Source organism: Phocoena phocoena, chromosome 18, assembly GCF_963924675.1.
Source record: "Phocoena phocoena chromosome 18, mPhoPho1.1, whole genome shotgun sequence".
NCBI lineage: Eukaryota > Metazoa > Chordata > Mammalia > Artiodactyla > Phocoenidae > Phocoena > Phocoena phocoena.
In genome coordinates, this window is record NC_089236.1 from 23345138 (window position 1) to 23358927 (window position 13790).

Consider the following 13790-nt stretch of genomic DNA (forward strand, 5'->3'; position numbering starts at 1 on the left):
TGATTATTAAAATACAGCATATTAAAACTTGTGGGATGCAGCTAAAACAGAACCTAGAGGAAAAATTTTAAACTTTTAAATGTCTGTTTAGTGAAAAAAGAAAACTGGAAACAGGAATGAGCATCCAACCCTTATTACAAAAAAAATAAACACAAAGAAGGAAAGATAAATAAAGATAAGGATAGACATTACTAAAATAACACAGAGTCATACATTAGAGAAGATCAACAAAGCCAAATGTTGCTATTTGAAAACACTAATAGAATGGAAAAATTTGGCAACACTGATCATAAAGAGAATAACTTAAAAAACAATGTTTTAAAAGAAAGTGAGTTATAGCTATAGATGTAACAGAGATTGAAGAACTATGAAAAAATCAGGAATAGTTTTACTACAAATTTTTAAACTCAGGTGATATAAACAAATTCCTAAAGGAAGAAAAGAAAACCTTATCAAAATTAAATCAGGAAAAAATTGAAAGCCTGGATGATCTCATAAAAAAATTGGAGTTAGAAGCTTAAAATCTTACATCAAAGCAACAGATCCAAAATGGATTTACTGGAAGGTTCTACCAAACATTCAAGGAAGATTATGCCAGCCTTTTGCAAAATTGTTCAGAGAATAGAAAAGGAGGAAACGCCTCCCAGCTAACTCATAAGGCTAGTGTACCTAGTACACTTGATATCAAAACAGGACAAAGGCAGTAAAAAAGAGGGGTGGAAATGACAGGTCAGTCTCACTTATGAACATAGATTTAAAATTCCTTTTTAAAAGCTAATTTAATCTGGTATTTTATAAACCACCAAACTGGATTTATTCCAGGAATGCAAGGTTGGTTCAACGTTGCAGAAGTCTATTAATATGATACAATCCCATTAACAGGTTAAACCTGAATAATACAGTCTTTTTAATAGCCACTGAATATCCATTCATAATATGAAACTACAGAAAAAATGAAGATTGGAACAACTTGGAATAAAAGAAAACTTTCATATCTTCTTAAAGATTATCCACAGTGAACTCAGTGGCAAAACAGGTGGTTTTCTTTAAACTTCCCAAAGTAATTCTCACATAATCCTTCTTAATCCTGATATAATCACTTGGACTAGAATATAACTGCTTTATGTCACTTACTTGTATCATGATTTACATTTTCAAATTATCATCAGGAAGTAAAAATCACTGCTATATAGAGTCTATTGGCAGTCCCTAAGAATGTGGTCTCCCTATTCTTTCTTTTGGAAAGAAATGAAAGTCATCAACACTGATCTTGGTGTTGATTTCCCTGTTTCTAGAATGCACATGTAACTAGCTGTGGATCACACAAGATCATCTTTTCTGTGCCATCATTGTTAGAAGCTGGCCTTTCAGCTGACTTCAGCAAAACCTGTGATTGAAATTTTCATTAAAAGGACACGGGTAGACTTCCCACATGTAATGTTAAATTGCATGCGATCGCCGATCTCAAGTTGAAGGATTGCTAAGGCTGGAGGAACACATCATCACAGGGTAGATATTAAGTGTAGAGCTACAGCTTTAATTTCTCTTAATTTTTATACCTGGGGACCCTTTTTTGCTGTTATCATTCATGGCCATGCTGACCCAATTTATTGTAAAGGGTCTGAGTGATTCAACTCACTTCTTTAGTGCTTCCTATGTTTAATGGTGCAGAAGCAGAGAAGATTGGTTTAAAATGGTAATTTTCTGTCTGCATCCTTGAGATCTATGCAAAATGGGTGGTGCTCTATTTTATTTTACCCAATGGATCTCAGCCCCAGATATTAAGAATATGTGGCACATTTCACAATGGCAGTCAGTCTCTGTTGAGCTTTTCTCTTGCAGCTGCTGCTACTGTTGCTGCGGTTTTGTTTTCTTCCTTAAATGCAGTCTGCAGTTCAGGGACTGGGCAAACCTGAGATAGTCCAGAGGCTAAGTTACTGCCACGGAGACCACCTGCAGGTGGTTAAAGCCCCTCAGGGAGACTGTCCTTATCTGGTGAGGCCTTCACCTGTCTCCCCAGGGCTTGGCTCTGGAACAGGGAACAGGTGAAACTTGGAGAGCTCCACGAGGTTCTGGTTACTCTGAGACTCCTAATGAGGGGTCCCAGACCAGCCCCAGTGTATTAAAATAACGTGGAGACTTCAGGGAACGAGCAGACATCCTCTGCCTCACACCTTCTCTGTGACAGACGAATGTGCCCATTATTTGCAAACCTTGTTGCAGAGCCACTAAAGATTCAAAGCACTCGGTTCAGGGACAGTTCTCCTCTCCTCACCCTGCCCCTAGATGTCTGAGTCTCCTAGCCATAAAAACGTCAACTTGCACTAACAAAGGAAAATTGGGAAGATTGTTATCATTGAATTAGCTTCACTCAAGTTCTACCATTAATCAAGAGTTAGGCAACATAGGTGATGACCCATGTCCATCCTTAGTCAGACATCTGTGGCTGATGTAGAGATAGAACTTTCAGCTGTATTTTCTCTCTTCATTTACATGTTAGATCATTACAACTTTCTCACCAATTAGGATTCAACTAAAAGCTCTCAAAACCACGTTTTTACTCTGTAACCATTAAGTCAAAAGCTGCTTTCCTAAAACTGCAGTCAGGGTGGTCACTGATGATGGTAGTATCTGTTACTGATGCCAGAAAGAGCATGGTTTGGCTCTCCACGGGCTGAACTGAATTAGCCCCAGATCACTTTGCATAAGCCAACTCCAGAGGTGACCACGGGATTTTGGTCACAAGTCACCCATAAAGGGTTTTCTAGCTATAAGCTCTGATCGTGACTGGGTTATAAACCCTGCAGAAAAAGAACAAATCTCTTTTGGCCTTTGGGGCACAATGCAAGACCCAGCTGTGCAATTAGGTTCTTGTTTGAAGTAAATGGGCCAACCTGGCTGGAAAGCATGTTAATATTTTAAATTTCTACATTAACAGCTGTACATGTGCCCAGAGGCTGGGGTGATGACCACCTTATATAACTGCCAAAAAAAAGTGACAAGAATAAATAAATCCCAGCAAATCGGATTATCGTTTGCAGTGGAATTGCCAGCAGAGGCAACGGAGGGAATATCACTGATTTATATTCCTACTTCAGCAACACATTTGACACCTTCTCTTGGGAATTGCATGAATGGTGTTAATTCAAGTTGGCTGGCCCTGTGTTTTGAAAATTGGCTGAAGGAGGACGACCAGCATGGCCAGGATGGGACTGAACAACAGACCTTCCGCTATGAATATTAATCCCCAGGAGTGCCCACTCATGTAAGGCCCGCTCACTTGACCTTAGTCTGTCCATTTTTGCAAAGAGGATAGTAACAGCCCTTTCATTTAACTTAGTACCCTTTGCCATTGAGGAGCCTCACATATTAATGGATGTTCTTCAGTCTCATAATGTCCCACTCGTGAGTATTGTCATCTTTATTTAACATGTGAGGGAAGTGAAAAACAGGAAGTTGAAACGACACTGCAAATCACGCTATTAAAAAGAAAATCATCTGAAGAAGAGAAAATGGGTTTTTGAGTCTTCTAAGCCACTTTTGCATCTTCTTTTCCTGCGTTCAGTAAGCAAGACATTAATTGATGTGTTGCTTTGCAAATGATAAATCATTCCTCATGAGAAAGTTGTGAGGGAAAGAGGAGACCAGAGCAGTAAAGTGGCTTGTTTGAGGTCACACAGCAAGTCAGCGATAGAGCTAACCATGTTAACCTTGAAACAATGACCTGGGGCTTATTTTTTTTTTGCCTTTTCTCCAATCCTTGGCTGTATTTCTTTTCATAATAATGTTGCCTTATTGGGGTACAGTGTATCGTGATAAGTAACCCCATTGGATTATACAAATGCCAAAGGGTATCTTGTCTTTTACACAAGGCCCTCCCAGGAGGATATCCAAGTAAAGGAAATGGTCTCTAAAACCAAGTCTGATGACATATTTCTCCCCTCCCAAGGTCATTATCTCCTCTCCTGCCCAGACACTGGGCTTCGTGCCAGGGGTGTGCCTAGTGTAACTTGACACTCCGAGGGGGTCCTTTTTTAAACATCCTCTTCTGCTACAGGACAAAACTATTTTCAGTAATAATCATGAAATGAAACAAGTAATAATAGTGGCCAAGAAAGAAATACAGTGAGATTTTTCTTATATTGAATTTCACATACAATTATGCCTGTAAAAACATTTTTAAATAAAATAGTACAATGTAAGGAAAAAATCACAACTCTATTAAATAATTTTTTTAACCCACCTAACAGTTTGAACTTTGATCTTTTGATTATAGTTAATATATTACAGTCTGTAAATAATTGTCCAGTAAATACGTGAATCTTAACAAACCCAAATGCAAAAGACACAATTTAGGCAACTACTAACAGTACCACTGATTTGATAACATTTTCTTGATCTGTCCTTTAGTTTTAAGGCAAACAGTCAACAGTTCTGAAAGAACTCATTTCAACTTGAAAACTATTAAAATTCAGTAAAAATATGTAACATAAGAACTAAAATTTGCACTCAACAAAAATAATACAACTCATGGTTCTCACCATGTTTCCCTGTTTCAAATTTTAGGCATAAAAATTCTTTAAGAGGTCCTGTGGAATGAAGTAGCTCAGTTCTAGCTCTCAGTCTTTGCGATAACTGTGCCAGCATTGTTTATTTCGAATCTACTGTAGAAATGTAAGAATACATGTAGTGCTACAGGGATTGGAGACACTGTGTCTGAGACAAGCTCAAAATCCAAAAACTGGGTGTAGCTGAGTCCCGTGTGAGCATATGGGGGTGGGGGAGGGGGAGGGTGGGAGCAGACTGCGATACTGACATTTTCCAAATTCGTTTCTACATCGAGTATGTTTATTAAAGGGTAAGAAGTGAAACTGCTCATTTGAAGCTTGCACATGTATATTGACTCTTATCGGTAAGGCCAGTAATTGGTTAGGCTTTAGATGAACAAAGGATTTTATCATTGATTATGTTAGAATTGCCGGTGCATGCTGATAATCAGCAGATGGACCTTCGTTTAGTTTGATTACCATTAAGTTTTGTGCAGTGGCACCTGCTTATTTCCTGCCCCAGGGCGACAGCGCCCAGAGCCCCGCCCTTGGAGTCCTTCCACTGCCTGCAGACTTAGGCCCCCAGATCTGCACCTCGGTGGTTACCTGCGTTACCCAATTCTCGGTCACTCTTGAAGTCTTACATTTATCGCTCCTGCTTCCCTTCGGGAATTTTGCACAGCTCATGGAATTCAGGGATTCTTCCCTTACCCTGTAGCAGGGGAAACACCAGTGTTAGGGGCCAGCCTCAGAGAACCTGGAAACATTCCAGCTCCAAACCCTTGCTCTCCGGGTTGTATGCTTCCCCTCCAGAGAACCCATGGCCCGTGGCCTCCCTTCGCCCACGTCCCGTGAGGTCTTGCTCCAGTGTATGCACACTGTGTGTGTCCTCGGTCAGGCCCTTGCTCGTCTGTTCAGAGAAGGGAACCCCTGTCAGAGCACACCGCCCTGGGTGGGTGGCAGGGTGCCTCATGTCTCAGGGACCCTCTTGAGGATCCAAACCCTTGAAAACACTTACTTCTGCCTTCTCCCCAGTCTCCCAGAGCTGTCCCAGGCTCCCAGGGTACCAGTAGGCATGACCCCAGGGTTCCTTGTCTTGACCTCTTGGAGGGCCAGCCCTGTCAGACCCGCGCCTGGGCTGTTTGTCTCTGACCAACGTTAGGATCTTAACAGCAGGGTCAGGGAACAGGGCCGGGCTCCTCCAAGCGTCTCTCAGTTGTAAATGAAACCTGATCCCATCACGAGTAAGAGATTGCCTTTCTACCTAGCAATGAGAATGGCATTTAAAATTCAATATCAGAAAAGATATTGACGAGATTAAGGGCCTGAAGGAATTGATTTATGAGGAAAGACCCAAGGAATTAAATATGCATAGCCTGGTGTAATAGGATATCAGGCCCTGAGCACAATTTCATTCCTATGATCTGGTGTTCCTGCTATCAGTCATCTAAATGGTGGGGTTCTCTCCAAAAGATGTTTCTCCCCCAGGGGTCACTGAGCTGTTGGCAGAGAGGGAGGCACTGGGATGGATAAACCAGGCCACAGGCTTGGTCACCCTCGGACCTTGATATAAATGGAAGCGCAGTTTCATCCGCCGGTAGAAGCAGATGACATTTTAAACAAGAATAAATTTGGAGTAGTTTTACCACCTCGTGCGACAAAAAAATTCAAACTAGTTCAATTCCATCTTTTTTCTTTTTTTCCCAAGGAGAAAAGTGAACGTAGTGAGTACCAGGTAGTAAATGACTGTCCTTCCCCTGAGCCAGGTTTCTCTCCTTTCTCAGGAATAGTTAGATGTGTTGGCCTTTAGGCAAAGCCTTGCTCTTAGGTTGTGATAATATGCACTTGATTTTTTACATCTCAGGCTTTTCCCAACAATCAGGGATTGGCTCGGGATTCAGTGTTAGACGTGAGGTGGGAACAGGCAGACTGCAGCAGTGGGACCTAGCGCGGCTGCCCTTCCTAAGTGGTTCTGAAGTCTGTGAGAAGCAAAGCAGGCCTGAGGGGTGGAAGGTCTGGAGAGCCTGGGGAGAAAAGCAGCAGAAGCAGGGAGCTGTGTTTGGGTAGCAGGATCTCACCAAGGAGGAAGGGACGAATGAGCGGATCCCCTCACCTTGTAGCAGGACAAGATGAAAAGGATCTGGCAGAACTGGCCACCAGGGGGGTTCAGATAGCAGGCTGAAATACACGGAGTAATGGGGTTGGAGACAAGGTGTGCAGACATGGTGATGCTGGATGCCCGCAGGCGTCGCCCCACGGTCTGGACATTAAAACAACTGCTGATTGGTCTGTCCAGACATAGTCACACCCACCCTGGCCTTTGGTGGAAAACTGTCTTTGGAAGCCAGCAGACCTCATTTCCTTAGGCGATATCCTACTGGCCTTTAAAGGCTTATCCCACTAAGTAGGGCGTCGAAGTTATAGGAAAGTTATCGAGATGGAGTAACATTTATTAAAACTGAATCAAAAGAGCAAAAACACATTAAAAATTGATGACACTGTATGGGCTCAAATATTTCCAGACCTCAAGCATTAGTATTTGGTGGCTCATTTCTAATGAGTAGAGAACAAGGTCTGATTCAAAATGGATCCCCTGAGCTCATGTTCTCCTAACACCTGAACTGATCGCCAAGAATCTCCTAGGGAAACCACATTGGTTGTAGCCACTATTAGAGTATTTTGTGCCACCCTAAATTCATTTTAGTGGATAGACTAGCATCCTCGTGACCCGGTATCTTGAGGACAGTCTACTTTGTTTCCTCCGTGTCCTGCATACTGTCTAGCCCAGCACCGTGTACTTAGGAGATAAGTGATGATTGAAAGAACGGATAACTGAATGATTGCTTGATTGATTGATAATTGAATATTACTGGATTGTTTTAAAAGAACTGAACATAGAGCCAGTCGCTGGGGAAATCTTGAAATGAGGGGAAGCGGGAAAGAGAGAAAATGTGTGTGTGTGTTTGTGTATAGGTGTCAGTCACTATCGGTATATATTATATCTACCTAGTGGCACGAGTTCACGTGACCTGCCGCCACCGTGATTTAGAAAGAGTACTCCTCCACCGCCATGGAAGACACAAAGTCAGATGCTCTCAGTTTCATGCCACCCAGCAGCTCCATCCCCAAGCAGCTCACCAGTCCTGCAAGAGATTCCTGAGGTGGCACTATTCAGTGAGTGTCAGCTTGTCATGAGACGTTGCTGGTGTTCTTTCATACAGAGAATCTGCTCCGTAGTCTGGGGCTTTCATGGAATCTAAGCTCATCTGATATGTTAGCTATATAGAGACTTGACCTCAGTGACAAAATTATAGAATTTAAGGGGAAAAGACAAGGAAAGGGTTACAGTTTTTAACGGAAAGTGAAATCCACCGCAGCACTCACAGAAGGATACACAAAGGCACGTCTCCAGCAGCCTCGGTCTTAAGTGGAAATGGTGAATGCGTAGGTAGAAGTCATTGCTAGGAAGGTTTTAAGTCTGGCATGTCCTGATTTCCATTTCAAATTGACGGATCAGTGTGGTTGTCAGGGTAGAAACCACAGTATGAAGTAGGAAAATCGAGTTGTGCAAGTGGTAGGTCTTTCCCTGATACCGTGGCCTCGGATACATGACTTAACCTCTGGGTGCCTATGAATCGCCCATCTGTAAACATGGAAACGTGACCTCACTTATTCTGGGGCTCCAGATAACACTGGTAATGCTCTCCGGATTTGTCAGAGAGAAAGACCCATTACACACGGAAGTCTCCATCCCCAAAGAGCATTACAAATGATCCTATTAAATCAGTGGCCTGGAAATATGAAGATGTGTCAGGTTCGGCATTTATTTACCTGTTTCTGTCCGCCAGAGTGTTTGCACTTGATTGGCGTATGGATAATTGCCTAATTGGCACACACTCAATTGTAACCACCAAAAATGTAATAGTGCATCTGTTTAATGCCACACTTCCCAGTGTTAAATTAAAATTGCGCTGCAGTCAGCCGGTCCAGCCGAGAGGCTCTTCCGATTAAGTTCTAGCTGCCTGTGAACTTCTGTAATTGAGGCACTCTGGAACTTAAAAATTCAAACTGGAAAGAATATTATACAGTCTCACAGATTTCAAGTGAAAAAGGACCAGAAAGGCTGACTTAAATTATCTAGTTGCAGACTATCTCATTGTTTTTATAAGACATCTAGTCATGTGAACAATCACAGTTTCGGATCACCACGGTTTTGAATCCATAAATGTTAGATCCGTGAGTTTACCTTTTGTAAACAAAAGAAACAATTCATTGGAAAGAATGCGGAAAATAGTCCAGGGGCGTTTATTTTGTTTTTCCTCTAGTGGTGGTTTTGGTTTATTTGTTTGCTTTTTGGTGGAACATGGGGAAGAAATTACATAATAATAAATTCACTGATTGGATTTTCTTAGACTTTTAAGAAATATTCCCGGGCTGAGAGTCCGCCTGCCGATGCAGGGGACACGGGTTCGTGCCCCGGTCCGGGAGGATCCCACATGCCGCGGAGCGGCTGGGCCCGTGAGCCATGGCCACTGAGCCTGCGCGTCCGGAGCCTGTGCTCCACCGCGGGAGAGGCCACAACAGTGAGGGGCCCACGTACCACAAAAAAAAAAAAAAAAAAGAAAAAAGAAATACTACCCTATAGATTAAGGATGGTATCTAGAACTTCCAGAGTAAAGAATCAAAATGTCTTAAGTGCTATTTTCCTCTGAAGATTTCATATACCCATATGTCTAGAACAATAAATTACCCAGTGATAGATCCTCAGGTAGTTGTTCTCGTTTTGGGCTTTTGTGTGTGTGTGTGTGTGTGTGTGTGTGTGTGTGGTTTTTTTTTGTTTTTCTTTTGTTTTTTTGCTAGATCGTGGCTTAATCTCATAGAATTGGGGAAACCAGAGCAAGCATTCATTCACCTCTTTACTCATTCATTCATTTAGCACCTGCCGTGTGTTAGAGGTCACCCAGTTATTGACCCTACCATTGGTGGATGTAGGCTCGTTGGGGAGATATCTATGAAATGTAATATATCGTATAAAAGTGCTTTTGGAGCGTGGAGGTTAGAACAGCTCACTTTGCTTGGGTGATCAGAGGGGGTCTTTATTGAGGAAGAAACCAAGCCTACTGCTTATAGCTCTGCAGGTTTTGCCCTGGACAAGGGCATCAGGCCAGATGGGTGAAAGGGGTTGAAATCAAGCCCCTACTGTACTGCCCAACCATGTGCCTTACTGAAGGGTCCTGTCCACCTAGAGGATGGGGCTCTTTTCTATCGTATAAAGTCATCATATGGATTGACGTCAGCCCGAAAACATTCTTTAAGTTGGCTTAAAAAATGAATAGGAAGCTGCCAGGCAGAATTCCGGGTAGTGAGCTTTTCACAGAGTCATGAGAGGACCTGGCATGGCTGGGGAAGGACGACACAGCCAGTGGTTTGGATTTTGTCCAGTAGAGATCGGGGGATCGATGGTATTTCTTAAGCACAAGAGCACTTTGATTCAGTTTTCTCAGGAGTGTAGGGTGAACGACAGGAGGAAAAAGCAGATCCAGAAGAGAGCTGCTCATCCTAAACGTGACAGTGAAGATGGTTGGAGAGAAGGCAGAGGAACGGGCAGAGAGGTTGTGGGCGTGATGCAAGGGCGGGCATGGACCTCAAGGTTTTCACTCTGGTTACCAGGGGAATAGAATTAGCCTTGTGGGGGAGGGGTCATAGTAAGCACAGTTTGGAACACTGTAGGGAAAGGGTCTGGTGGGCAGTAGGAGGGGCGGAGGCTGTGAGGTCAGCTTTGAAAAGCAGGAGCGCGGGAGCCGAGCCCGTGCAGTTGAAGCCATGGGTGTGAACAGGATCGCCTGGAGAGAGAGGACATGCCAAGGCAAACAGAACCTGGCATCCTAGTTGGCCGTTAGAAGAGCGTTAGTGACTTTAGTAAGAGCAGAGTCTGAGTAGGGTACTCTGGACAGAAGCAACGTTGTAGCAGGATTAAATAAGCATTTAAAGAGACAGTGGTTTTCCTTCCCAGCTGCATATTAAAATTATCTGTGGAGGTTTTTTGTTTGTTTGTTTGTTTTGCGGTACACAGGCCTCTCCCGCTGCGGAGCGCAGGCTCCGGACGCGCAGGCTCAGCGGCCATGGCTCACGGGCCCAGCCGCTCCGCGGCATGTGGGATCTTCCCGGACCGGGGCACGAACCCGTGTCCCCTGCATCGGCAGGCGGACTCTCAACCACTGCGCCACCAGGGAAGCCCTGTGGAGGTTTTTTTAAAAAATATTATTGCCTGGGTCCGTCCCCTAGATATTCTGAGTTAATTGGTCTTCTGTGGGACCCAGGAATAAGTGTGTTTGAAAAGTTCTCCAGATTTAAGAACCACTACCCTTGACTCTCCCTTTAAGAAGTGTCAGTAAACCTCAAAAGCTGGCAGACATGTGAGATGCATAAAACCCCAGGGGGTCAGAGAAGTATGAGATTTTTCAATGATGAGGAATCTTTTTTTAAAATATATATAAATTAATTTATTTATTTGGCTGCATCGGGTCTTAGTTGCAGCACGCGGGGTCCTCGTTGAGGCACGCTGGATCTTCCGTTGCGGCTCACGGGCTTCTCTCTAGTTGTGGCATGCGGGTTTTCTCTCTCTCGTTGTGGCTCACGGGCTCTGTAGTTTGCGGCACGCAGGGCTCTCTCATTGAGGAGCACGAGCTCAGTAGCCATGGCAGGTGGGCTTAGTTGCCCCGTGGTATGTGGGATCTTAGTTCCCCACCCAGGGATCGAACCTACATCCCCTGCATTGGAAGACAGATTCTTTACCGCTCGACCACCAGGCAAGTCCCAAGGTGAAGAATCTTGATATTATTAGACTGACAGAGGTTAGAAAGTTGGATAATGCAAAGTGTTAGTGTGGGTGTGGGGTACAGTAACTCTTATAGCACTGGTGGGCGGGTAGGCTAGTACAGCCATTCTGTGATGCAGCTTTGGCAGTGAACTCCTCAGGCATGCCCCATGACCGACAGCTCCACTGCTGGATATGCACCAGGGCAAGTCTCCCTCGGGTCCATAGGGACGAGCATTAGCATCTCCCACTACAGCCTTATACAGGGGGAGGAGAATTGGAGATAATCTTAGTGGCCTTCACTGGGAGAGTGGAATAGGTAAAACTGGGTGGACGTATCCCGTAAAATAGTATGCGGCCACCAGAAGCGATAGTTAGATATATATATGTATCAACATGGATCTTAAAAACATAGTAAGCAAGAAATATGAACACTATCACTTAACATACAAATGCATACTCTCAAAACAACAGTATATATTTTGGAAAAACACATTCAAATAAAAAAGAAACCGTTGAAAGCGGTTGCCTACATACGAGAAGAAAAGGAACTGGGGATGATTCCTTGGAATCACACTTTTAAATTAAAAAAAAAGTGTGATTCCAAGGAACAGTGAGAACGGATGGAAGCTTACATGGGAAGTGAGGTCAGGGGAATGGTGTGTGTGTATGTACACGAGCGCACGCACGTTTTAATAGCATGAAGCAGTGTTGTAAATGTGTGGATGAAATGGCAGACTCAGTGGAGTTCTCACTTCCCCTCTGATCTATTCACAGTGTTGGTAAAAACAGCTGAGAGTTGTGTCCAAGTGGTTTTCCTTTCTTTGTCCTTTCCCCAACCTTAATTAAGTTCATCTGTTTGCTCTTGTTGCTGTTCTTACTAAAGCAGTGTCTGCTCCTTTACAGACATACCAGAAAATTACAAGCAAAACTAACAGAAAGATCCATAAGCCCACTCACCCAGAGACAGTATCCAGATTCAGTTCTATGAATAGTTTGCAAAATTCAGTGAAACCCTCTCATAGCCTGAACTTTTCATGTGGAGAACAGTATATCATGAGTTAATTCCATGTCCAGAGACACTTGCACAACTTCATTTTAATGGCTGCATGGTGTTCCGTTGTACAGAGGCACCATCGTTACCGGAGCCAGTCCCCCTCTGCTGGACATCAGTCGTTTCTAAATTTTGCTACTTCGAGTGCTACAGTTGAGTGAACATAAGCTACCTATGTTTGAAGACAATTTCCTGTCCTTCATTTGGCTCATTTTTAAAGGAGGTTTAAGGAGTGGATTCGAAATTGTCTAATGACATAAGAATCCACTCGGCATCGTGGAAGTCAGAGCACCAGATCCCCTCGGAACTGTTCTGGGGCTGGTCATGAATGAGAATAGAGAAACAGGGTCATGCCCCACTGTTTGGAAATGGTCATTTTCATTACTTATCACGGTGCCAGAGTACAATATGGCCCCCGGGTTTCTGCACTTTGGTCACTTGGTGCACGATGGAATCACGTAACGCGTGAAGGGAGCCCGTGTGGGTTGCGTGTATTGCATCATATGTGAGTATGATACGGGCAGGTGGTAAAATAAGGGGCGCTGAGTGTTTTGAAAACTGCAAGGAAATCACTGTTTGTGCTGGGGGACCAAAGCAGGTTCTTAAACCTACAGCCAGCACCGGACGAGGGAGCAGGACACGCAAGCCCAGGGGTTAAGGCACAGGGTGTTTTTCTGAATACTTCCTCCCCCGACCACGTACCGCAAAACTAGCAGTTTTGAAGATTTAAGTTAATCCTTCCACTTGGCAACTTTAAGCGTCAGGAATCCAGTGCCAGTGTTTATTCCGGCCTTGATAGTTCAGAACTGGCCAGGCAGCTCTGCAGCCAGCTTGTCCAGCCCCAGAAGTCACAGCCTTGGTGTGGAGACAGCTACCCTCGTGGCAGGAACGCACTGACATTCTCGTATCGTTAGTGCAGCACTTGTCGCGTGCAGGAGCAGAAGAAACAGACTTCCGTCTTTGCAGACTAGCCCTTTGTTGTCAAGAAGCTCTGAATACGACATAGCTGCTTCCGGGGCCTGTTTCGAAGCTCTTGAATGTGCTCTCCAGCCTGTGTATATATTAGCACATAACCATGTTCCAAAGAATTAGTTCTGGGCAGCCCCGTCCTCCTGGCAGGCCAGGCAAGCCTCCCATGCATTACAGTTGATAGGGCAAATAGCGCTCAAGGCTTCACAGCAATGCGTTCAGTGGCCCTGCTTCAAAACAACGGTGCAGGCCATAGCTGAGTGTTTTGACAGCTTGTATCAGCAGTTTTCTCGACTGATACATTGATGGCAGTTTGGACTTCAGTCCTGCTGATCTAATAAAACATCACCATCATAACAGAGAAGGTAAAAGGCTCTTTTGTGCTCCCAGCCACCTGGTGAAG

General features: G+C 44.0%; 1 protein-coding gene across 2 annotated transcripts in view; it reads left to right on the forward strand.

Moving 5' to 3' along the window:
• The window catches only part of ENOX1 (ecto-NOX disulfide-thiol exchanger 1), a 214126-nt gene that overhangs the window by 133113 nt on the left and 67223 nt on the right, over positions 1–13790 (forward strand). The gene's annotated exons all lie outside the window — the stretch shown is intronic.